The sequence below is a fragment of the Phascolarctos cinereus genome, unplaced genomic scaffold (assembly GCF_003287225.1).
Source record: "Phascolarctos cinereus isolate Bilbo 61053 unplaced genomic scaffold, phaCin_HiC Scaffold_4;HRSCAF=312, whole genome shotgun sequence".
Taxonomy (NCBI): Eukaryota; Metazoa; Chordata; class Mammalia; order Diprotodontia; family Phascolarctidae; genus Phascolarctos; species Phascolarctos cinereus.
The window spans coordinates 335,394,119-335,419,104 of NW_027555847.1; positions in this window are offsets into that span (position 1 = coordinate 335,394,119).

A 24,986-nucleotide genomic window follows, 5' to 3' on the forward strand; every position below is an offset into this window, starting at 1 on the left:
ATGTCAGAAACAAGGGAGAAGGCATGCTAAGATGCTCAGGCAATCTATAGTCTTTGAGTTTTCTTTTGCCTCCTGGCAATCTCACCATCGGTGCAGACTGCTCCAGTGGGTGCGGCGGCTGCTGCTGTGACCTGATCTGGGCAAAGGTTCACTGTGCTCATGGTGGTCACCCCCCAAGGAAACAAGGCTACTCATGTTGGGGGGTCCTTACACCCACCTCCAGCCTTTGGTATTAGGTTTCCCTATGGCTGTTGAGGTGGCACTCGCATCTTTCCAGTCACCCAGATTCATCAACTAGAAGCAGCCCTCAAAGCCTCCTCATCCCTCACTGCCGATTGCCAAACTTTGTTGGAGCCACCTCTAAGAGAACTTTCACTTCTGTCCCTTTCTCTCCAATCATACCACAGTACCCTAGTTCTAGGCCCTCCCCACCTTCACATAAACTATGATCACGGCCTCCTAATTGGTCTCTGCCTCCTACATTAGCTAATTCTCTCCCCCCACCCCCACAGCCGCCAAAGGGATATTCCTAAGGTGTGGGTTTGATTTCATTTCTCTGCCCAAGAAACTCCATTATCTCCTTATTATCTCTAGAATAAAATACAAACTACACTGTCATTTAAAGCCTTTCCTCATCTGACTCAGTCTATCTTTCCAAGTTTTTTGTGTTATTGTTCTTCACACTATAAATTCTACTTGACCAATCCTACACAGCCATGTGACTTTGTGCAGGCTGTTCTCCCACATCTGCAATCCACTCCCTCTTTATCTCTGCCTCTTAGAATCCTCAGCTTACTTCTAGATGAAGCTCTAGGACCACCTCCTACGTGGAGCCTATTCTGAAATCCTGAGCTGCTAGTGCTGTTGAAGGAGTGGCAGTATCTTTCCAGTCACCCAGATTGCCAAACGAGATGTCACCCTTAAATGTTTATTCTCCCTCAATCCCTAAAACCCAACCAATTGCTAAGTCTTATTGATGCTACCTCCAACTACAAGGTTTCTAATGTTTGTCCCTTTAAGTCCTTTTACTCCCACTACAACCGCTATTGAATAGGCCCTCATCACCAGACTGTCCAAGAGCCCTCTGGGCAGGCAACTGGGTGTTACAATAGACAGAGTATAGTACTTGGAATTAGGAAAACCTAAGTTTGAATCCTGCCTCAAACATTCATTAGTTATGTGGCCCTAGACAAATCCCTTAACTTTTCGCAGCTCCGTTTTCTTTATTTGTAAAATGGGAATAATAGTACCTATTCCCAGGGTTCTTGTGAGCACCAAATGATATAACTTGTAAAGTGCTTAACAAGCCTTAAAGAACTATAAGAATGTTAGCTATTATTAGCGTCCTCCTTAATAAAACCCCTACTTTTAAATTCATTTCAAATGTTTCGTATTTGCTTATTTGTGCACATATCATGTCTCCTTCCCCTATCCCCACACCAATAGAATATAAACTCCTTGAGGGCAGATATTTTCACTTTTAATTTTATATCCTAGATTTTGTATTGTGCTTAGTAAAGTGCCTTCCAGGTAGTAGTCTCTTAATACATGTTTAATGAATGAATAAATGAATGAATGAATGAAGCTCTTTCCATGTACTTTGCTTTTTGCTTTTCTTCCCCCCCCCCTTGGGAATTAATGAAAACTACTTCTAATAAAGCAGTGATTATTTAGTGAAGACTTCCCAGAAATTTATCCCAGAAGACTCTAGCTGCATAAAGGGATGGCTAGCTCAGGGCATATAAAGCCCTTCTCTAGTCCCTACCTGGCACCCGCGTGACGGTTATTGTGTTTACATGTTTTCATGTTTATATAATTCCCAAACCTATATATTAACTTTAAAAACAATTATAATTATAATGGCAATTTACTTTCTGGCTGGGGACAATAATATGCTTTATATTAATGAGATAAACTCAGAACTTGTTCATTGCTATATGGCTCACACAGCTATGATGCATTCCTTGTGAGGCACAGTTACCCAGGAAACAAAACAAGGTGTTAAAAGGTGAAAATGTCAAGGTACACAATGAGGAATTTTCCAATGCAGTTTTGCCCAAAGTCAGGGAACATAAGAAGAGTTACGAAAAGCTCAGGGTACTCTTTTCATGAATCTTTATCAGTAAACATGAAAATGATAATTCATTGATTCTGGTAAATTTTGACAGTGATTTAACTGGAATAAATGGCAAAGAAAGAATGGATAGCACAGTGTAGTGGAAATAAGAAAAACATATATAATACACTTCACAGTTTTTAAATGCTTCCTTCACCATGATGTGAGGAAGTCAATGAATTTTCCCCATTTTACAGCCAGGAAAGTGAGGTTCAAAGAAGTCAATGACTTCCTGTAGTCACTTGGTCAGTTGGTAGCAGGCCCATCTTCTACATGGTACTTTTTCTGATCCCCCAACACACCTCTCAGCTCCTAGTGTCTCCCTAAAATTACTTTATATTTACTTCATATATATTTTTCATCCTTTGCATACATGATAGACACCCTCCTTGACAGTGGGGACTGTTTCACCTTTCTCTCACAGGGCCTAGTATATAGTAAAGATGAATAAAACCTTGTTGTTGATTCATTAATTGACCCAAGATTTCTCACCTCTCATGTTTACCCAAACTATGCTCCTTTATTAATGAAGAGACCATTTTGAGGGCCTCATGTGATAGATGACTTGTGTTTTTTGAAGATCTCTAGATTATTGGTTGTATCTTCAGCAAAAAGATTTATTTGAATTATAGCCTAGAGATAAAGGTATTCCTGATCCTCAAGAGTAATGATCACATTCAACTCACTTTGGCCAACATTACATGACACAAAACCTCTGACATCCCCATGGATCTATGATTTCATCCATTTTGGTGCTCCATCTATTCATGAAGATGGCAACCCATCCATGCCTGCCCATCCTATTTGGTTCTTGTCCAACTCCTCCTCAGAATTTACCTTAGAGTCTCCACCCAATGTGATAGCAACTGGCCTAATATTCTCTTGGCATTGTGTGGATATCAGTACAGCATCCCTCACCTTTGCCACATGAGTAGCCCATCTTCTATGTTACTTGTAAATGTCTTTGTGAATATCCTTTTCTTCAATGTGATTCCACGTTTGTAGGACTACTCAACTACAATAGTAAATGAATGTTTCAATTAAACGATAGGACTTGGCTTCAGAATGAAGCTTGAGTTTATTAAAAGGAACCAACTCATGTCAAAAATACTGGTTGAAAAATGAAAGCATTAAGGAAGCTACGTGGCATAGTGGATAGAGCTCGGGTGTTGGAGTCAGGAGGACCTGAGTTCAAATCTGGCCTCAGACACTTGACATGTACTAGCTGTGTGAGCCTGGGAAAGTCACTTAACCCCAAATGCCTCACCCAAAAGCAAAAAAAAAATCAAAGCATCAGTTAGCCAATTCTCTTTTCCTGTCTATTTTTTGTCTACATGATGTCTCATCTTAGCTAGGCGGACTTGTGTTTTAATCTAATTAGGTGAACCAACTAAATAGATTGGCTATTTCAGTGAAGGAAATTTGATAAGCATTTATTAAGTACTTACTGTGTCCCAAACATTACACTAAGGACTGGGGACACAAGTATAAAAAGAAAAACAGTTTCTGCCTTCAAGGAGTTAATATTCTAGTGAATTAAAAACATATATATATATATATATATATGTGTGTATATATATATATATATATGTGTATATATATATGTGTATATATGTGTGTGTATATATATATTTGTGTATATATACATATATACATATACATACACACATATACATACATATACATGCATATATATACATATATACATATATATGTGTGTGTATATATATATACATATATATATATATGGGAGTGGTAGTCAGAAAAGGGTGTTTTTGTCTGGTGAGTCACAGGGATGCTGAGTAGAACCATAGGAGAGTCCTTGGACATGCTACTCCCAGAAGAAATGGTAGTATTAATTTGATTACTCTTTCCAGAGAAAGAAGAAGAAGAAGAAAGATAACACAATAGAGCAGATGGCTGGTTTATTGGTATGGGAAGCATGGTCTCAGATCTGGGATTGGGTAGATAGAGTACAATGTGTAGTTGATATAATGTAGACACAACTTTAATCTTTCTCTTCCCCATGGTCTTTATCTGTCAAATGGCCATAATATGATGCTAGAAGGGATGTCATAAGAAATGGCTCATAGAACTCATCAAAAACACATCCTGTCTTTGTCAAATACTCTATAAAAAGATAATGACATGGTGTACTAACTCTGACGACCATATTAACCCTAAAATAAACACTTCTAAAGCACTAATTAATGGTGAGGGAAATGGAAAATTACGTCGCATTCAAGGTCTGAAATCTGATGCCTTCTCCACATAGCTGGAGAGAAGAGGGAACCTGCTGGTTATTTCCATGAAGAAAAAGAAAGCCCCGAAATACTTTGCATCTTCTGAGTTGCTAGTGCTCCTGTTTCCCAAGGGAAAAGAATAAAAACCCTAACAGCTTTGAAAATGAAATTCCATCTTTTTTTTTCATATAGGTAGCTGGGAGCATGACATTTAATTTCCAAAAAACACCTTCAAAGTTGAAGGTTTTGGTTGATGAAGTGAGTCCTTGTTTCATGAAAACTAACCTCTGAGGATTTCATTGTGTTGACTTCCTTTTATTATGAGTAGCAAGTGCCAAGCCTGATTTTAAAGTACAGTGACAAATATGCTAATATCTACTTTTGTTCTATCCACAAGTAATTGAACATCTTATAGCTGTGAACTACTTTGCCATTGCAATGTGAATATTGAGTGGAAATATTTTTTCTTCTCTTTTTCTTAAGCCAGACAGCATGGACTTGAGCTATTAGAAACACATTTGCAGCTAATTTCACTCCATTACTGTCAGCCAAACTGCAGGGTAGTCTTTGCCAATACTCAACAGAAATGCATCCATAAAAGAAGGGATCAATTCTTAAGGTTCTTTGCTAGGGATTGTCAAAGAACAGCAGCCCTATCACTGCTTAAAGGTGGTAAGCCTTCAGCACAAACAATAGGTAACGATTTCCACTTGATTAACTTAGGTCGTTCTGTAGCAAAGGAAGGAAATCTAATTTTATTCATCCTTGATTTGATAAAATCTAGATATATACCCGAAAACTAGGAAGAACATTGCTTGGCAGCCATAAAGATATTAACAAGTCAGCCACTGAATAAAAACTAACTGCCTAATTAGGATTATCTACAAATTGAATAAACCAATATTGAGTTTTTCTTGAAATAATTTAAGGGCCAGGCTGAAGCCACACCAATTTCTTATGAAGGTCATAATTCACACCATTACATCCTCCATCTCTTAACCTTTCAGACTGGCCTTTGAAAAGTGACTCTTAAAAATCAGCACCAATTAAATCATCAAACTCAGTGTTTAAATACCAGGGAGTAGAAAATCATGCTGATTGTATTTTATTAGAGCCAAAAGACAGCGGTACAAGTTTAAAGAGATCTGGGGAGGGTTTTTTTCCCCCTTTTATGATATGAGAGCAGAGATGAGCTGTTGATTTCACATTTCTCGGCAGGTGGGAGGTTTTAATAACAGAGTGATAAAGAATTGTTCTTGGATAAGCTGAGTCAGAAGGTGCCTGTTTTAAAATAGATATTTACATCCTGAAGATTAATGGCTAAAAATATCTGTTTCTCTCCCATCAATCACATTGTTCAGGTTTCTTACCATCATCCCAGCTACTCTAAGGAATCAATTAGTCTGATCATTGTGCAGGAATTTGTCATCAGGAGTGTTAACTGCAATTGAAAAGCAATTGAAAATATTTGAAAGGGAAATCTATTTTTAAACTATAAAAAAAGGAAACCAATGCTTTGGAGTTTGGCTCATCTATCCACATGCACAGTTTCTTTGAGAGATTTTTTAAACTTCTGGATGAAGAAAAAAATACAGTAGCATTGGCAAGAGAGTTTTTCTGTTTTGCAATCAGAAGGAATAAAGGCATCTTTTGGAAATATTTATCCCAGGTGACTTTCTTATGTGATTGGGTCAATTGATTATAGTATATCAAGTGGCACTTGTCTCAATTATAGAAATAGATGAATTCCATTCTTTTTCTGTAACATATATCATTTCTTTAAATAAGTGAAATTTTAAATAGAGGTAGCTTTTTTACATAAATGGTTCCCTACAGAGGCTCTTAACCTGTGATCCATGAACTATTTTAAAAATTTTTTAAATATTTTTATAAAAAGTGTATTTAAACATAATTGATTATATTTTATTTTATGTATTTAAAAACATATTTCTAAGAAGGCCTTTGCCTAAAATGAAGGTCTACAGTGTGAGTTGTAATACTAGCCCTCTGTCGGTTCTGCCCTTTATCACTATATAATAATCTTTCCCATTGTCACAGACAACACACACTACATGGGCCTGCCTGCATATGCTTTTAAAAGTGGAGGGTGGGAGTGGGGTAGTTGAGTTTGAAGAATGTGGATGGTATAACGCATCTGTCACCATTACTCTTTGGAAAGCAGCTCAAAGCCCATCCCCTTATAAATAGCAGTGCCATTAACATCTTTGAATAATGACACATTTATGGTGACTTAGGTTAGATATAAGAAACTTTCTCAATAGTTAGGATTGTTAAAACACTGGAATAGGGATGTAAGGGAAACTGAAATCATAACAAAAGGTCTTCAACAAGACAATCATGTCTACCTGTGATGATTGAAGTGTGATTTTACTTGAATAAAAGGTTTGGACAAATTAAAAAAAAAAGTGAAGGTCTGCCCATGTCACTATCTCTAGCATCCCTGCCCCTCCCCCACCCAATTCAATAAACTCCAATGGTTCCTTATTGCCTCCAAGGTCAATATTAACTCCTCTGTTTTGTCATTTAAAGCCTTTCACAACCTGGACCTTTCCTACCTTTCCAGTCTTTTTACACTTTACTCCCTTCGACATACTTTATAAATGTGTTTCCCTGTTTCTTTCTACTAAACATTTCTTCTCCTGGAATACTGTCCTTCACCTCTTCCTCCTGGCTTCCCTTTCCTCTTCTAAGACTTGGCTCAAATTTCTGCTTCTGCAGGAGGCCTTCCCCACTCCTTCCTTCTCCCCACTGCTCCTGCCCTCCCTCTGAAATGACCTTCCATTTATATACTATGTTATGTCCCATATCTCCAATTTTCGCATATTACTCTTCCCATTACAATGTGAGGTCCTTAGGAGTAAGAAATATATTTTCATTTTTCTTTGTATATCTAGTCCTTAGCACAGTGGCTGGTGCATATGAAGCATTTAATAAATGCTTGTTGACTGTGAACCATTGACTGACTGCACTGGAGAGGGTGATTAGGGATTCAGTCTCTTCGGGGTGGAAAGTTAAGTCTCTGTTTCCACGTACTGGAAAGAGGTCTTCTATGAGGCAAATTATTAACAACAGCACAAGGGTTTTGGAAGGTGAAGTGGAAATGGAAGACAGGTCAACACAGACCCTCAGGAGGAGTATGACTGAGGTAGAGGGGTCTTCTGCTACCCTATTGCCAGAGGTGTGGTGGTCACAATTGCTATCTTAATATCCATCCTCATTTCCTATAACATCACAATGAATGCAAAGAGCTCTAGCTGTGGAGTGAGAACAGCTGTGATCAGATGCTGCCTCTGAAACTGCCCACCTGAGTGATCCTGGGTAATTAACAGCTTATTATTATTAATTATTATCAATATTTTTAATAAATAATAAATCAATTAATTATTTAATAATTAGTTGTTAATTAACCTCGGATCTGGTTACATTAGGAAGGGAGTTGAACTGGATGAAGTCCTCTGAAGTCCTTTCCACCTCTAGATTTCCTTCCTGGCTAGGCTGTTGAAAATCCAGGCTTCCATCTGCAGTCTCAGCCTGGAACATCTCTCTTCTATTCTATTCCCATTCTTCATTGGTAAATTCTTTCTGGGCCCTCCCTTTTGAGGAAGGCCCCAGGCTGGAAAAACTTCATTATCCTTCTGGCTGCATTTATAATTTTCTGAACTTCCACACCATTGCCCCTAAACTGAATACCTTCACCTTCTTCCCCCAAGTTTGCAGCTCCCTTTTGGGTATTGTTTTCTCTCATTCAATGGTAAACTCCTCGAGGGCAAGGAACTTGTCTTTTTCCATGCATTTATATCTCTAGCACTTAGTCCAGTACTGGCACACAGTAAGTGCTTAATAAATGCTTGCTGCCTTACTTCTATGTCTATGATTCTACTCTCTCTTTGTATTGTGGTAAAGGCGCCTTTCCTGGAAATCTGAAAGCAGGCCAGCAGAGCAATATGCTTTCATCTCTAGGACTGACCCATGACAGCTATGGCTTAAAGTGAAGTAGAAGCAGCCCTAAGAGCTTTCCTGTATATTACCTAAATCTGGAAATGTGCCTGAAAATCTCTCAAAGGACAAGGATCATGTCTATTGTCACCTAGAAATAGACTTTTTGGAGGATATTTATTTGCCTTCTAGAATGAGACTGGTGACAGTTAATGAAAACATTCTGCTCCTATTTGGTTTAGCGAGTGAGTTAGTCAGCCCATAGGCATTTATCAAGTACCTACTGTGTGCTAAGTAAGTTCCAGGGATACAAAAAAAGGTAAAAACAGTCCTGCTCTCAAGGTGCTCATGGTCCAATGGGGGAGAAAAACATGCAAATAGATATGCACAAATAAGTTACATACAGGTAAATTACAGATGTTCAACAGAAGGAATACAGTAAGAGGGATGAGAAAGGCTTCTTGTACAAGGTGGGATTTAATGTGGGAATGAAGAGAGGAATGAACTAGAAAGTTCAACTTATTCCCTTCTAGCATTTACTCCACTTCTTTCTGAAACTTTGATGACGTCAAGACCTTCCTCTCCTAAGTTGTATACTGGCTGCTCTCCTACACCTGGAGTCAGGGAAATGAATGACACTAATTCAGAGAAGGGCCTTGACCTTTCCCAAATGTCCCTACATAGGGCTGTGCCTATTGTACAATCTAAAATGGTAGAGTATCCTCAAGGGAGTTTTGTCTAATGTTGAAAATGAAGTAAAAATACTCATAGGGCGGTCTAACTGGCAAGCTAGTACTCTTCTAAACCTGACATTCCATCTGCTGCCTCCATGTTTGGGATGTGCTCCTTCCTCATCTTGACCTCTTAGAATGCCTTACTTCCTACCTTGAATGCCTCTTCCTTAATTAAGCTTTTCCTGATCCTTCCTACTGTTCATGCCTACTCTTTCCACAAATCATCTTGTACTTTATTATATATACCTGTATGTGTTATGTCTCCCCAGTAGAATGGAAGTTCACTGAATGCCTGTTTCTTAGGTGTCCTTGGATTCCCAGTATATAGCACAGTACTTTGCACATGTTAAGCTTTTTTCTAAATATATTTTGAAGAGAATTGCATATGTTCATTATTCAATTAGCTGCTTAAGGAATGCAAACAAAAAGCATATGATGTGATATCTGTCTTCACATGACTTGCATTCTATTGATGGGGGAGGGAAATGTATACAGACATAAAAGAATAGGAAGATTTAAGGGCAGCTAAGTGGCACAGTAAATAGAACATTGGCCTTGGAGTCAGGAGGACCTGAGTTCAAATCTGCCCTCAGACACATAACATTTACTAGCTATGTGACTCTGGACAAGTCACTTAACCCCAATTGCCTCACCAAAAAAAAAAAAAACCAGTGATGGTTTAGTCAAAAGTATTGCGGTACAACACAAACTCTAAGTATTACAGGGTCTCAGACAGGAGACTAATAAGCATGGGAATGCCTAGAGTTAGGAAGGCTCATCTTCCTGAGTCCAAATCTGGCCTCAGACTATGTATTAGCTGTGTCATCTCGGAAAAATCACTTAACCCTGTTTGCCTCAGTTTTCTCCTCTGCAAAATGGAAATGCCAAGGAAATGGCAAGCCACTTTAGTATCTTTGCCAAGAAAACTCCAAATGAGGGTCATAAAGAGTCAGACACTACTGAAACAACTCAGTTACAACAACCCCTATCCTAGAGCTAGGCTTTGAATATAGAGCTGTAGTGTCTTTTGAAAAATTATTTTATTTTGAATTTAAGAAATAAAACAAACATTTCTGTAATATAGTAGACAAAAGATGATTACACATGAAACTGAAAATCTATTATGTACAACTTGATATTTCTTTTAAATATATAATAAAGTTATCATGTAACTTTCTTTTTTTTTCTTTCCTCCCTATTCCCCACCCTAGAGATGACTACCATTTGACACAAATATGTATGTGTGTGTGTGTGTGTGTGTGTGTGTGTGTGTATATATATATACACACACACATATATATGTAAAATTATTCTGTATATACTTCTATTTATCAGTTCTTTCTCTGGATGCAAATAGCATCTTCCTTTATAGGTCCTTTGAAGTTAAGTTGGGTATTTATAATAATCAAAATGACTTAGTTTCTTAAAGGTGTTCTTAAAACAATATTGCTGTTATTATATACAGTGTTCTCTTGGTTCTGCTCATTTCTCTGTTTATTATTTCATGCAAGTCTATCCATGCTTTTTCTAAAATCACTGAGCTCATCATTTCTTATAGCTATAGTGTCTTGACTGGCAGAATGAAAAAGGGAGGGTATTCCTGATGAGAGAAATAGTATAACTAAAGGCATAGTGGAGGGGATTTGTAGTACAGGAAGAGACTGGCCTGACTTGGGTACTGGTTGCTTAGGTAGAAGTGAAAAAGAACATATTAGGTGGCAGCTAGTGGCACAGTGGATACAGCACTGGCCCTGAAGTCAGGAAGACCTCAGTTCAAATCCAACCTCAGACCAAACACTTCACACTTGGTAGCTATGTGACCCTGGGCAAGTCACTTAACCCCACTTGTCTTGAAAAAAAAACGTATTAAAAGACAGCCACTTCTTGTGGCATAATTCACTTTTCTAACTTCTCTGAGTCTTGGGCTAGAGATTGGGTTATGGACTAAAACTCTACTTGGGGTTTACTGGAGAGGAGGAGAAATATCATATGGTATGGTAGCAAATTTATCAGCAATTTTGGCCCCTGAGGAAAAATAATATAATCCCCCCCTTTCCTTCCCCTCCTTACCACTTTCCAAACATATTCAAGTAGCATGAAAAGAGCTATCACATCAACAATTTAAGACAAATTCAGTTAAGGAAGGAAGCTCAGAAATAAGCCTCAGGACCTCACCTATGGACACTCTGGTCAATTTGAGGAGGCTGAAAGCTAGGAAGGGACTTATAAATAGTTGTTGTGTTGGAGTTAGGTAGAGGATAGGTATAGTCTATCTGTGTGTTGCAAGGCCATTTTCCTTATGCCTAAGGATTTCTTAGTATTTTCATCTTCGAACTATAGAGACGAGGTTTTCTGCTTGTGCCAGACCCAAGCTATGATCTCAGCAAAGAATTGGAGGGGAGTGGGATGGGGGATGAAGGACAGTCTTCCTTCTTTCTGTGGCTCTCTTTCTATATCATGCCCTGCAGGAGCAAAAGGGTTGAATCAATCAGCTTCAGATAGGAATACATTATTTGCAGGGATACTAATTTCCATTACAATTAACATATCTCAGTGAGACTTGGTTTAGGATTCAGAATATGGGGCCTGGAACAAAGTTGATTATCTATCCTTGCTGTGTCTCTGTTCATTCCACTTATAATGATACTGACCTCATGTCAGTGCTGCCTAGGACTAACGAATGACATCATCATGAAAAAAAGCAGTTAGAAATAAGAGTGAGGCAAAAGAAGAGTTGGCAGCCAATGAAATCCTTGTTGTTTTTGCCATGAACTGCTCTTACTTTGAGTCTCTCCTCTTTTGAACTTGGGTAGTTTGCAGGAATTAACGGTTGGTCATTCAAGACCCTGTAGGATTTGGTCTCAATCTATTTTTCCATGTTTACTTCTTTCTACTCCCCTATACACATGCCACATACCAGTTAAACTGGAGTGCTCACCATTTCCCAAATAAGCATGTTTCCTTTCTGCCTTGGTTTATGTCAATCTCTGTCTGCAGTTCCCTGGCCCCCAACCCCTCTGCTCCCAGGCTGCTGGCAGTTTTTAATGTGAAAATACAATCAATGTTTCAAAACTCAAATTCAACCTGTTTTAGAAAGTTTTAAGGATAGTGGAAAATCAGGAAGTGGATTCTGCTACTAATGACCCTAACGACCTTGGACAAATCACTTCAATTCTCTGGGCCTTGGTTTCTTCATTAATAAAATCAAGCAAGGGCAGGTAAGTGGTGCAGTAGAGAGAGCACCCACCCTGAAGCCAGGAGGACCTGAGTTCACCTCTGGCCTGAAACACTTATGAGCTGTGTGACCCTGGGCAAGATACCTCCAACTGACTTCAAGGAATAAGGAAAAGAAAGTAATAGAACCAGATAGCCTCTAAGGAATCTTGCAACTCTAAATTCTATGACACTAACCTCTCTAGTTAGAAGAGTTTTCTCTTAAATCTACCTCATGGCACTTAGCACATACTGAATTGTATTATAGCTGTTTTTATTTGTGTTTGATCTCTTCTGTTGGATTGTAATCTCCTTGAGGGCAAGAAGTATGGCCCAGTGCATACTTCATGCGTATGGCCCTATGGAGAGCAACTTGGAAGGGTAATAGATAGTGCACTGGGCCTGGAGTCAGGAAGACCTGAGTTTAAATCTGGCCTCCAACATATACTATCTGTGTGACCCTGGGCAAATCACTTTACTTCTGTTTGCCTCAGTTTTCTCAAATATAAAATGTGGATAATAATAGCACCTGTCTCCCAGGGTGATTATGAAGATCAAATGAGATGAAATTTATAATGTGCAGAGTAGATGGCATATAATAGGTGCTTAATAAATGCTTTTCTTCCCCTCCTTCCATCTATCTATCTATCTATCTATCTATCTATCTATCTATCTATCTATCTATCTATCTGTCTGTCTATTTATCTGTCTGTCTGTCTGTCTGTCTGTCCATCCAGCTATACATCTACATGTATATGTATATCTAACTATAGATCTATATCTATCTACCTATGTGTGTGTGTGTATGTGTAATCTTTGGATCCCTAGTGCCTATCTAAGGATATGGCACATAATAGTTCCTAAATAAATGTTTATTGAATTGAATGAATGAATAAGCAAATAAACTCATTTCAATTCCCCTTTTGTTTGATTTTCATAGAAATCCATCTTCTGAAGGAATACAAGTCTGAGTGTGTTTTCTGATCATCAGAAGAAGGAAACAAGGGTGGTTATAAAGATGAAAAATGGTACTAGGGAGAGGCCATCCTCCAATCCTGGCTTTTGAGGAAGTACGGGATAGCAAGAAGAGTAATGGCCCAGGAATCAAGTAGACCTGATTCAAGTCTCAGCTTAATAGCACTTTGACCCTAGGCAGATCAATTAAGCTCTCTGAACCTCATCTATAAAATGAGAGGTTTAGACTTGGTGACCTTTGAGGCTCCTTCTAGCCCTAAATCGACATTGTTATTATTTATTTGTTTGTTTGTTTTGAAGATTAAGGGGAGAGGGAGCAGAGAAGAAAACAGTGTTTCAAGACCCATTTACTGAACTTTAATAATGGTAAAGTATTTGGTGCTAAATTCTGAGGGAAAAAAGTTCCCATAACAATGGTCATTTTCTACTGACAACCTATCTGCCTGTCTATGAGACAAACAGAAAAGACAAAGGCAACCTCTTCCCCAGGGACCCATGAATGGCTTAGCACTTCTGAAGTATAAAACAGCTGCTTAGAGAAGGAAAGTGCTGAGTTTAGATTAACTAGAACAAACCCAAGTCTGTTAATCTGATAGTACTGAAGTCAAGTCATTGCATTCAGGTGCCCAGCAGCCACGGGAGTGTAATTGATTTACTCTTTGAAGACCACATTACAAAACAACATTTAAGTCATTTTTTAAAGATGAAATGTTCCTGCTGTAGAGGAGAGAAACATACAAAAAGCTGTAGCGCATTACAACTTCTCGGCAGTCACACATTTGGGAATGGCAGTAGTCCAATTAGCAGATGCTTCGAAAATAAACCTTCTCCCCCCCATTTTCACTCCCCCCCTTTCCTGAGGGGCTAGGACTCTTCACTGAGGCAGCTGTTAATTTTGAAATCAAACTCTGCTAGGTGGAGAGGGGGTTATTTATAGAGACTCATGTTGGAAAAGGAGCTTTGGCTATAAAGGACGGGATGGTGGGTTGGAAGCATGGGATAGTGGAAAGGGCAGTAAAGCCAGTGGGAAAGAACCTGGGTTCAGATCTTGACTTTGCCACTTCCTCTCTGTGTGGTCTTGGGAGCCACTTGACCTTTCCAAGCCCTAGTTTTCTTATCTATAAGATAAAGTGATTGGACTAAATGATGTCTAAGATCCTTTCAGGCTCCAGATCTATGATTCTATGATAACAGATGTACACCGACCTTCGTGCTGCTTGTGTATAGTACTACTAGATCTATAGCCCAAAGAGTTCAAAGAAAGAGAAAAAGGATCCTAATGTCCCAGAGCATTTATAGCAGTTCTTTTTGTAGTGATAAAGAATTGGAAACTAAGGGAATGCCCATCAGTTGGGGAATGGCTGAACACATTATGGCATATGAATGTGATGGAATACTATTGTGCCATCAGAAATGATGAGAGGGAGGGTTTCAGAGACACGTGAGAAGGTTTGTATGAACTGATGCAGAATGAAGTGAGTAGAACCAGGAGAACCATATACAGCACGTAATATTATAAAAACAAACAACTTGAAAAGCAAGAAAACACAATATTTAGCAGCTTCTACATTAAAAGATCAGAGGGCTTAGATATGATATTCAGGAGGGCAAAGGAGCTAGGATTACAACCAAGAATCACCTATCCAGCAAAACTGAGTATAATCCTTCAGGGGGAAAATGGGCATTCAATGAAATAGAGGACTTTCAAGCGTTCTCGATGAAAAGACCAGAGCTGAATAGAAAATTTGACAAATACAAGACTCAAGAAAAGCATAAAAAGATAACCAGGAAAGGGAAATTGTAAGGGACTTAACAAGGTTTTATGAGAAATTGATACTTGCAACTCATAAGAACTTTCTTATTATTAGGGCGGTTAGACTGAATATATATATATATATATATATATACATATATATATATATAAAATACATATGTAGCATATATATATACACATTATATATATAATACACATGCAGAATATATATATATACACACACATATACACACACACACACACACACACACACACACACACATATATATATATATGGTATATATAAAAAAAGAGCACAGGCATGAGTTGAATATGAAGGGATGATAACCAAAAAATAACATTAAGGGATGAAAGAGGAGTATACTGGAAGAAGGAGAAAGGGAGAGCTAGAATGGCATAAATTATCTCACATAAAAGAGGCAAGAAAGAGCTTTTGCAGTGGAGGGGAAGAAAGGGAAGGTGGGGAGGAGTGAGTGAACCTCACTCTCATTGCAATTGGCTCAAAGAGGGAATAACATACACACTCAATTGGTTATAGAAAACTATCTTACCCTACAGGAAAGTAGGAGTGGAAGGGGATAAGAGAAAGGGGACAGGTGATAGGAGGGAGGGCAGATTGGGGGAGGGGGTAGTCAGAAGCAAAACACTTTTGAGGAGGGACAGGGTGAAAGGAGAGAGAGAATAGAATAAATGGGGAGGGATAGGATGGAAAGAAATACAGTTAGCAACAGTAAATGTGAAAAAGAATTTTGAAGCAAGTTTCTCTAATAAAGGCTTCATTTCTCAAACATATAGAGAACTGAGTCAAATTTATAAAAATAAGAGCCATTCCCAAATTGATAAGTAATCAAAATATATGAACACTTTTCAGATGAAGTAACCAAAACTATCTCTAGTCATGTGAAAAAATGCTCTAACTCACTATTGATAGAAGAAATGCAAATTAAAACAATTCTGAGGTACTGCCTCATGCCTATTAAATAGGCTAATAGGACAGAAAAGGAAAATGACAAATGTTGGAGGAAATGTGGAAAAAATGAGATATTAATGCACTGTTAGTGGAGTTGTGAACTGATTCAACCATTCTATAAAGCAATTTGGAACTATGTCCAAAGGGCTATAAAACCATTAATGCTCTTTGACCTAGCAATACCACTACTAGGTCTATATCCTAGAAGAGATGGGAAAAAAGGGAAAAGGACCTATATATACAAAAATACGTATAGCAGCTCTTTGCTGGTGGTAAAGAATTAGAAACTGAGGGGATGCCCATCAGTTAGCAAATGGCTGAACAAATTGTGGTATATGATTATGATAGAATAATATTGATGAGCAGGATGCTCTCAGAAAAACCTGGAAAGACTTACATGAGCTCATGCAAAATTAAATGTACTGTGTACAAAGTAACAGCAATATTGTAAGATGATTACCTGAGAATGACTTAGCTATTCGTAACAATATAATGATCCAAGACAACTCTGAAGGACTTAAGATGGAAAATACTATCCATCCCCAGAGAAAGAGCTGATAATGTCTGAATACAGATTGAAGCATATTTTTTTTTACTTTCTTAATTTTTCTTGAGTTTTTTTTTGCTCTGCTTTTTTTTCACTACGTGACTAATATGGAAATGTCTTGCATGACTACACATGTATAACATATATTGAATTGCTTGCCTTCTCAAAGGGGGTGGATGGTCAAGAGGGAGAAAGGGAGAGAATTTGGAACTCACAGGTTATTTTTTTAAAGAATGTTAAAAATTGGTTTTACATGTAACTGGGGAAAAATTAGATACTAAATACAAATAAATAAATAAATTCCCTCACCAGCCATGTAGCGCAACCTGCAAATTTTACAGATGAGGTTAAATAACTTTACCAAGTTTATACAGGTAGCAAATAAGCACCAAAAGCAGGAATGGAACCTTTGTCCTTTGTCTCAAGTGTCAGTGTTCTTTCTTTCTTTTTTAATTTTTTGAGGCAATCCGGGTTAAGTGATTTGCCCAGGGCCACACAGCTAGTAAGTGTCTGAGGTCCACCAGTGTTCTTTCTATTCTACAATGTTGTATCCATTGTATTGTAGATATGTACAAAAAATACTAATTACTTTGGGGAGGCACTAGCACCTGGAGGGATTGGAAAGGGCCTCTTAGAAGAAACTGGCACTTTGGAAGAAACTGGTCATTTGAAGAGGCAGAACTGAGGGGACAGATTGATTTCTACATGTTTTGGGGAAATATTTGGAAATTTCCATCTGCATATTTTATCATCACCTCAAATTCAACACATTCAAAATTGAGTTCATCATGGTTGCCTCTAAACATCTTCTATTCCATACTTACCTATTTCTATTAATGGTACCATGATTGAGTCACCCAAACTCAAAACTTTGATCAATTTTTAACACATCCCCAAAGTCAATCAGTTGCCAAGATTCTACCCCCATGCTATCTCTTTCACCTCTCCTCTCCTATCCATTTTCATTCCCATTATCTAATATCTGGCTCTTGTTGTCTCTTACTTGGATTAACGTAACAGCCTCTTAAATGGATTCCCTTCCAATAGTTGTTCCAATCCATCTTAAATACTGCTGTCTGAGTCATGTTTCACATGAGCAGATCCAGCTATGTCATTTCTCTGCTCAAAACCTTTCAGTAATTCCCTATTGTCTCCCAAAGAAAATTCAGACTCCTCAGTCAGGCTCTGGGATATCTCTACAAGATGACTCCAATCAATTTCTCAGGCCAAATTAGAGAACCACAAAATATTAGAGTTGGAAGATGTCTTGGGGATCACCTAGTGCCCTAGTCTAACACACTATTTTAAAAGAAAGCAAACTAAGGCCTAAGGAGGTGAATGACTTGTCTGAGGTCACACAATTGATAAATGGTAGCTCTGGGACTCAAATCCAGATCTTCTGACTTTAAAACCAGCATCCTTCACATTGCACAATGCTCCCTCCCTGTGTCCACTCAAATACTCTTTGCCCTTCCACAGCCCCTTATCTTTATTTATACCATTCTCATTCTACCTGTCTCCACAATGGTTGCCTATTGGAATCCCACCTTTTCTCTGAGGCATAGTTCAAGTACACTAGGAAGCTGTCCCTGATCCCCCAGATGGAAGGTCTCTCTCACTCCCATAAACTTCCTAAGCACCTTTCTGCCTTCTTTTTCATGGCTCATGGGGTGCTAAAGCCAGTTTGTACCTGCTCAAGAGAGCTACCTTTAAATGTTCAGTGTGAGTCTCCACACTTCAACAATCAGCAAAGGCTGTAGATCAAGGCTCAATTTATTGATTTGCTGATTTGTAGACTTAAGAAAGTGATGGAGAAAATGTTGATAAAGTAGATTAAACTTAAAAGTGCTTCCTGCCTAAATATATATATACATACACATATATATGAATATATGTGTATACATATGTACATACACACATATCTGTATATATTGGAGAGCCTCTTGTTAAACACCAGCACAACAGTGCATTTATGACACAATGCTTCTATTTTAGTTATTTCTTGACTTATCTTGCCTACTAGGTTGTAAACTCCTTCAGCATAGGGAGCGCGTCTTTTTCACCCTTTCTTTTACCAGTTGTGTCTTGCCCATAGTAGGCATTCAATAAATATTTGTTGAATTAGAATGCATGAAAATGGATAAGAAGGTAGCTAACAATCATTATTTCTGCACCAGAGTAGACTATTTCCAGAGGAGACTTCATGGTAAAACCACTACTTGAGTGGGGGAAAGAAAGTTGGTTTACTAAGCTTAGAGAGGCAGTTCTAGATAGAAAGTGGAATCGAGCTCAAAGGCAAATCCAAATCAATTAGAAGAGATTGGTATTGATCAAGGCTGACTAGAAGGATTAAAGAATATTCTAGAGAACAGAGAATATAATGAAGGGGCTGAATTAGGTAATCTTTAAGATCGCTTCCCACCTTAAATTCTATGATTTTAAGAGCTTGAGTTATAGAGGAAACAATCAATCCATACATTTTAAAAGGAACGTGGCATAGAGGAAAAATCCTAAGGTTGGGAATTAGCCTGTCTGTGTTCTAGTCCTGGATCTGCATCTAATTAGCTGGGTCAAGTCACTTAATTTCATTGGGTCAAAATTTCCCCTTTTATAAAAGTGAAGGGCGTGGACTAAATGTGTAATAGGCTGCCTCATGAAGTAGTGAGTTCCCCATCATTAGAGACCTTCAGGCAGAAATTGGATGACCCATTTGTCAGGCATTTTATAGAGGGGATTTCTACTACTGACTGGGTCTAAGTTTCCTTCATTCTTCTTACTTTTTCTTCTCCCTTCCTGACTCTATATTTCCTTGAAGGTCTGAGTTTCTGACATCTCTATAATTCCTTCCACTTATAACAGTATACATTCCTATGTGCAAGTCTCGTCTGCTCAGAGGACGTGGTAGGAAAATAAGGTAATTTAGAATGTCTTGGTAAAGGCTTCTGGAAGACAAAAGGTGAAAGACTAATTCATAAGGCAATTAATAGAGGTAAGGATCTTTTCTTCTGTGGGTTGGCACAGCCACACAGTGATAGTTTAAGAAGACAATCTTGGCTGGCAGCTGGGTGGCCCAGTTTATAGAGCAATGGTTGTGGAGTCAGGGAGATCTGAGTTTGAATTCCTCTCAGATACTTACTAGCTGTGTGGCTCTGGGCTAAGACAACTGCTATTTATCTCAGTTTCCCCATCTGCAAAATGGGGATAATAATAGCACCTATCTCCCAACAAGTATCAAATGAGATAATATTGGCTTAGTGTTTTACAAATCTTAAAATGCTATGTAAATGCTAGCTATGATGATGATAATGATGATGATGATGATGATGATTAGGGGGCTGGTGGCAAGAATTTTAATTAAGAAGTGATTGTCCTAACCTGTGGCCTCAAGGCCACATGTGGCCCTCCATAGCCTCAAGTACTGGCCCTTACTCGGATTCAATCAAAGGGCCAGTACTTGAGGACCTAGAGGGCCACATGTGGCCTCGAAGCCACAGGTCCCCTACCCCTGTACTTAGTCCGACTGAAAGAGATGTAGACTTGAGTTTATGCTGTGCCTCTAAGAGTGGAGAAAAAGGTGTGTGTGTGGGTGGGTGGAATTTGGTTGTTGTTGTGAAGGAGGAAGTATAAAAATTTGTTAATAAAATGGGAATTGTGTCTTAAATAGAATAGGACATTAGTAGCATGTTTTCTCAACAGGGCCAGCCATAGACAAAGTTGTGAAGGAATTTGTGCAAAGCCCTCCAGCTTTCCTTAGTGCCTCCCTTAGAGTCCCTCCCAGCCATTCCTTAGTTCTCCTTCCTTCTCCTATCAAAATTTGCATTATGGAGGGTTTGATGTCAGGAAAACTTCATAAGAATTAGCCTTGCCCAAAAGTGGGAAGAAGAGTGCCTCAATGTTGATCCAATTTATTTTATCAGCAGACACCACAACATAACTCTGTAGGCAGGAAGCTAAGGCTGGGGCCAGCTAACAGGGGTGCTACATTAGGACTAGTGGGAATGGACTATAGATGTTCTTATTTCTATCTAAGCCTGAGCTTCTTCCAATAAATAGCACTAGCTTTATAAATCTCTCTCATGTAATAATTTCCAGCACCTTGTAATTTATTCTTAATCATTATTGGATAGAATGCCAGGCTGACATATATAGGTGAAATTTGTATTTTTTTTTTTGCCCCAAAAGCTTCAGTAAAGTCTGCAAATGCACCAGATTTAATTTAGCAGAATGGGTGAGTTTACTTCTGAAAAATGACATGAATTCTTCATAGCTTTGGGGCTTAATATTGATTTGGTTGATTCAATTTGATGTCCCTTTGACATTCATTTATTTTTCATTTAGAAAATATTGATATAATTTGTTTTTCCAATATCTCCATTTCTAGATAAATCCCTCCCACTTCCCTGTCCAGAGAGCCATCACTTGTAACACTGAATAAAAAAGAGAGAAGGAAAGCAGTAAAGCAAAACCAATGAGTGCATGAGCAATGTCTGACAATATATACAGCATTCAATAACCATAGTCATCCCACCTCTACAAAGAAGGGAGAGAGCTATATCTCTTAAATAATATATGATAGTTAAGTAGCATTTATTAAGTGTGTACTATGTTTTAGGCACAAGGCTAAGGTCTGTGGTTATACAGAAAGGCAAAAAACAAAACAAAACAACACAGCTCCTGCCTTTAAGGAGCTCACAGCCAGAGGGGTGGGGTGGGGCAGGCAGAGGAGTTATTTATGTATAAATAAAACAACCACGTGATATATTGAAAATAATTTCAGAGAGAAGGCACTAAGATTAAGGATTCTCTTCTTCAGTGAATTTTTGTGCTTCTTTTACCATTTGGACATTTTGGTTTTTTAAGGTGTCACTTTCTTCAGTACTTTTTTGTGTGCCTCTTTTAGCAAGTTGTTAATTCTCTTTTCACAATTTTCTTACATCACTCTCATTTTTCCTCTACTATTCTTATCTCTTTCTTTAATTCTTCCAGGAATTCTTGTTGGGTTTGTAACCAGTTTGCATTCTTTGACTTTGCTAGTAGCTGTTTTCACATTGTAGTCTTCTTCTGAGTTTAATCTTCCCTGTCATTGTAGTAGGGTTGTTTTTTGTGTGTGTGTGTGTGGTCAAGATTTTGTGGTGGTGGTTGTTGTGGTTTGCTCATTTTTCTAGCCTTTTTTTTTAACTTTAAACTTTATGTTAAAGTTAGGATCTACTCACTCAGATATCGGGAGGCACTGTCCCAAGCTTCAGGTTTTTTTCATGCTGCTGTTTTCAGGGCCTGTTCTGGGAATCTAAGTTTTCTCTGCTTCCAAAGTGGTGTTATTCTGGGAGAGGTGTGGTCACTGCTCTTCTGGTCTATGCTCTGGTCTTTACCCTGGAAGGACTCCTACTTCCTTGCAGCCAAAAAACTAACACTCTTCCTTTCCCTGGAATTGTGACCAGGGTCCGTGCTCCTTTGTAACTAACCATTAAGTAATGCTCTGCAACCTGGAAACGTGACTCAAAACTGTGAATGGGCAATGGAGTTTGCAAACAGCAGCTGGTCTTGCACCCAGGGTCAGCTCAGAGTCTCCTGTAATCTACTTGGTTTTGGGGGTTTTTTTTTGTTTGTTTTGTTTTTTGTCTCTTTTTGTATCCCTTACATTTAGCAAAGTACCTGGCCTATGGTTAGTGCTTAATAGATGTTCATTGACTGATTGATTATATCTCTCGATTTATTCAAGTAAAATGATCTCAGGTTCAAAGATATTACACTTGTCCACTGGCCTTCCTGTGAATTTATCAGTTCTCTTAATTTCCACGTTCACCTTTCTTTCTATCCTACTCTTCACCCATTCCCCCATATGCACTCATACAAAAACACATATTTTAGAAACTTTTACCTTTGTCACTCTGAATTCTTCTTAGAGACTTTCAAAAACGTGACTCCTCTCTACACATCTCTAAAATGAGTTCTGGAACGCAGTTATGGTCATATGGTTGTACACAAAAACAATTTAAGTGATTCGAGAATAAAAGAATGAACTTAGAAGTGTCATTTTCTGAAACAGTATGAGGAGAAAAGCATTCCAAAGCTTTTGGTGCTTGGTAGTTTCTAGGTGGTGCCAAAAATAGAGCACTGGGCCTGGAGTCAAGAAGACTCTTCTTTGCAAGTTCAAATCTGGCCTCAGACACTATTGTGTGACCCTGGGCAAGTCACTTAACCCTGTTTGCCTCAGTTTCCTCATCTGTAAAATGAGCTAGAGAAGGAAATGGCAAATCACTCCAGTATCTTTGCCAAGAAAACCTCAAATGGGGTCACAAAGAGTAGGACACAACTGAATAACAACAAAGTTCTAATCAGGACTTCTGGCGGCCTTATCTGTGATTTCCAGGCAGTAAGGGATTGTCAGCCTATTTCATCATGTTAGGGTTCATGGGTTCAGTAAATGAAATCTAAATGTCTCTGATTACCATAAGTAGCCTTATAGATAGCCAGCATGATGTAATGCATAAAGAACTGGCCTCAGAATCAGCAGGAGCTGGTACAAGTCCTTCCTTTGATCACACTGGCTATGTGATGCTGAACAAGCCTTTAACCTTTTAAAATCCTGGGCAACTCTTTATGGCTTATACATTGCAGAGAAGGTGCCAACCTGCATTGGTAGAGGGAATTCTCTCATGAGATTTCCTTATACCAGTGCAAGCCCAGGTCTAGTTCCTATCCCTATATTTAGAATTTTTAAATTCTAATTTCTATTTTCACCTTCTATCTCTTCCTTCGTTTTCCCCACTCCAAACATATACAACATATCTTTTTTTTTTTTAAGATTTTTACTTTTATCACTCTGTGCTCTTCTTAGGGACTTTTGAAAATGAGTTGTCCATATATTTGGATGAATCCCTCTTCTGAGAATGAGGGTACTGTTTTAGAGACTAGTGAGCATACATTTTTATTTTCCTTATGAGAGAATATAATTAATATAAGTATGCTATATTAATATTAGCAAAAAATCTTGATCTCCTGAAACTTTTCATTTTCTCCATGACTTCTCTATCCTACCCTCAACCATACCACATCCAATAGTGCTCTGCTAGTGCGCTTCTCAGTAATCCACTGGTTCTCTGGCCCAAGTTGGTCCTAAGCTGAATGAGATAGGAGAATTACCTTTTGTTTATTTTTTAAAAATTAAGGCATATACTTCCTGGAAATGGTAGGAGCACATCTTTTACTAAGGGTCATAAATTAATCATTACCTCATATTGTTAGAGTGAAAAGTAATGGCTTCCTAATGACCACAAATCCTTAGAGCTTGCCATATAATTATCTTCATTTTAATTTTATCCCTCAAAATATAATACTTTGCATCCGGTAGGCACTCAATAAATATTGATAGAATTGGATTATTCACAAATAGTAAATCTGCTCATACATGAGAGAGAATAGACAGAGGGAGGTCAATGCCATGGGCAGAGGAGCACAGGGCAGACACTTGCAGAGCATTATATAACACCCTCTTCTCAGAGAGTTAGCAAGATATAGTGGATAGAGGGTTACCCTCAGAGTCAAGAAGAATGGGATTCATGTCCTGCCTCTGACACATATGAGCTATGAGACCAGTGGGCAAATCCCTTAACCTCTCTCTCTCTCTCTTTTTTTTTTTTTTTTGGTGAGGCAATTGGGGTTAAGTGACTTGCCCAGGGTCCCACAGCTAGTAAGTGTTATGTGTCTGAGGCCAGATTTGAGCTCAGGTCCTCCTGACTCCAGGGCCGATGATCTATCCACTGAGCAGCCTAGCTGCCCATCCCTTAACCTCTTAATGCCCCAATGACTTTCCAACCATCCAAGATTATAAGTTATAGAGTTGTTGGACAGGGAGCTCCCATGCTGGGTATTGTCTACTTTGATGACGTCACAGGTCAGGACTTAAACAAAAGCAGATCTATTGATGTAGAACCTTTGAAGCCTGCACCATGATTACACCTTAGTCTCCAAATCTTGTCACTGGTACAAGGTCTACAAGGAGGAATTGCAGCCAAGAGATATTCACTCTGGGGTTGGCCTTCCCTTGACTCCCCCTCTACTGGCTTCCTTCCTTTTTGTAAGGGGAGCAAGAAGGATTGATCAGATTTTCATGCGGAGGGCCAAGGAACCAATTGCCCCAAGACGCACCTGGAGTTCAGGGTCAGAGGCTGTTGCCAGGGGCAGAACTGTGAGTGTAAAAGCAGCCACAGCATAAGGCGGCCCTGGTTCCTCAGATCCCCTGTTCTACCTTCATCTTGAGCCTTTAGGGAACCTGGAGTGGAAAAGCCCATGGGAACCCATTTGTTAATTTCCTCCCTGGGGATGTTTGTACAATGCTAACACTGGGGACTCATGCTCATTCGCAGTGGGAGGAAATGATAGGAACCTGAGCTGGGTCTCAGAACTCCTGGGTTTAGGTTAGAACATGCCTATTCTGGGACCTTAGGCAAGTCACTT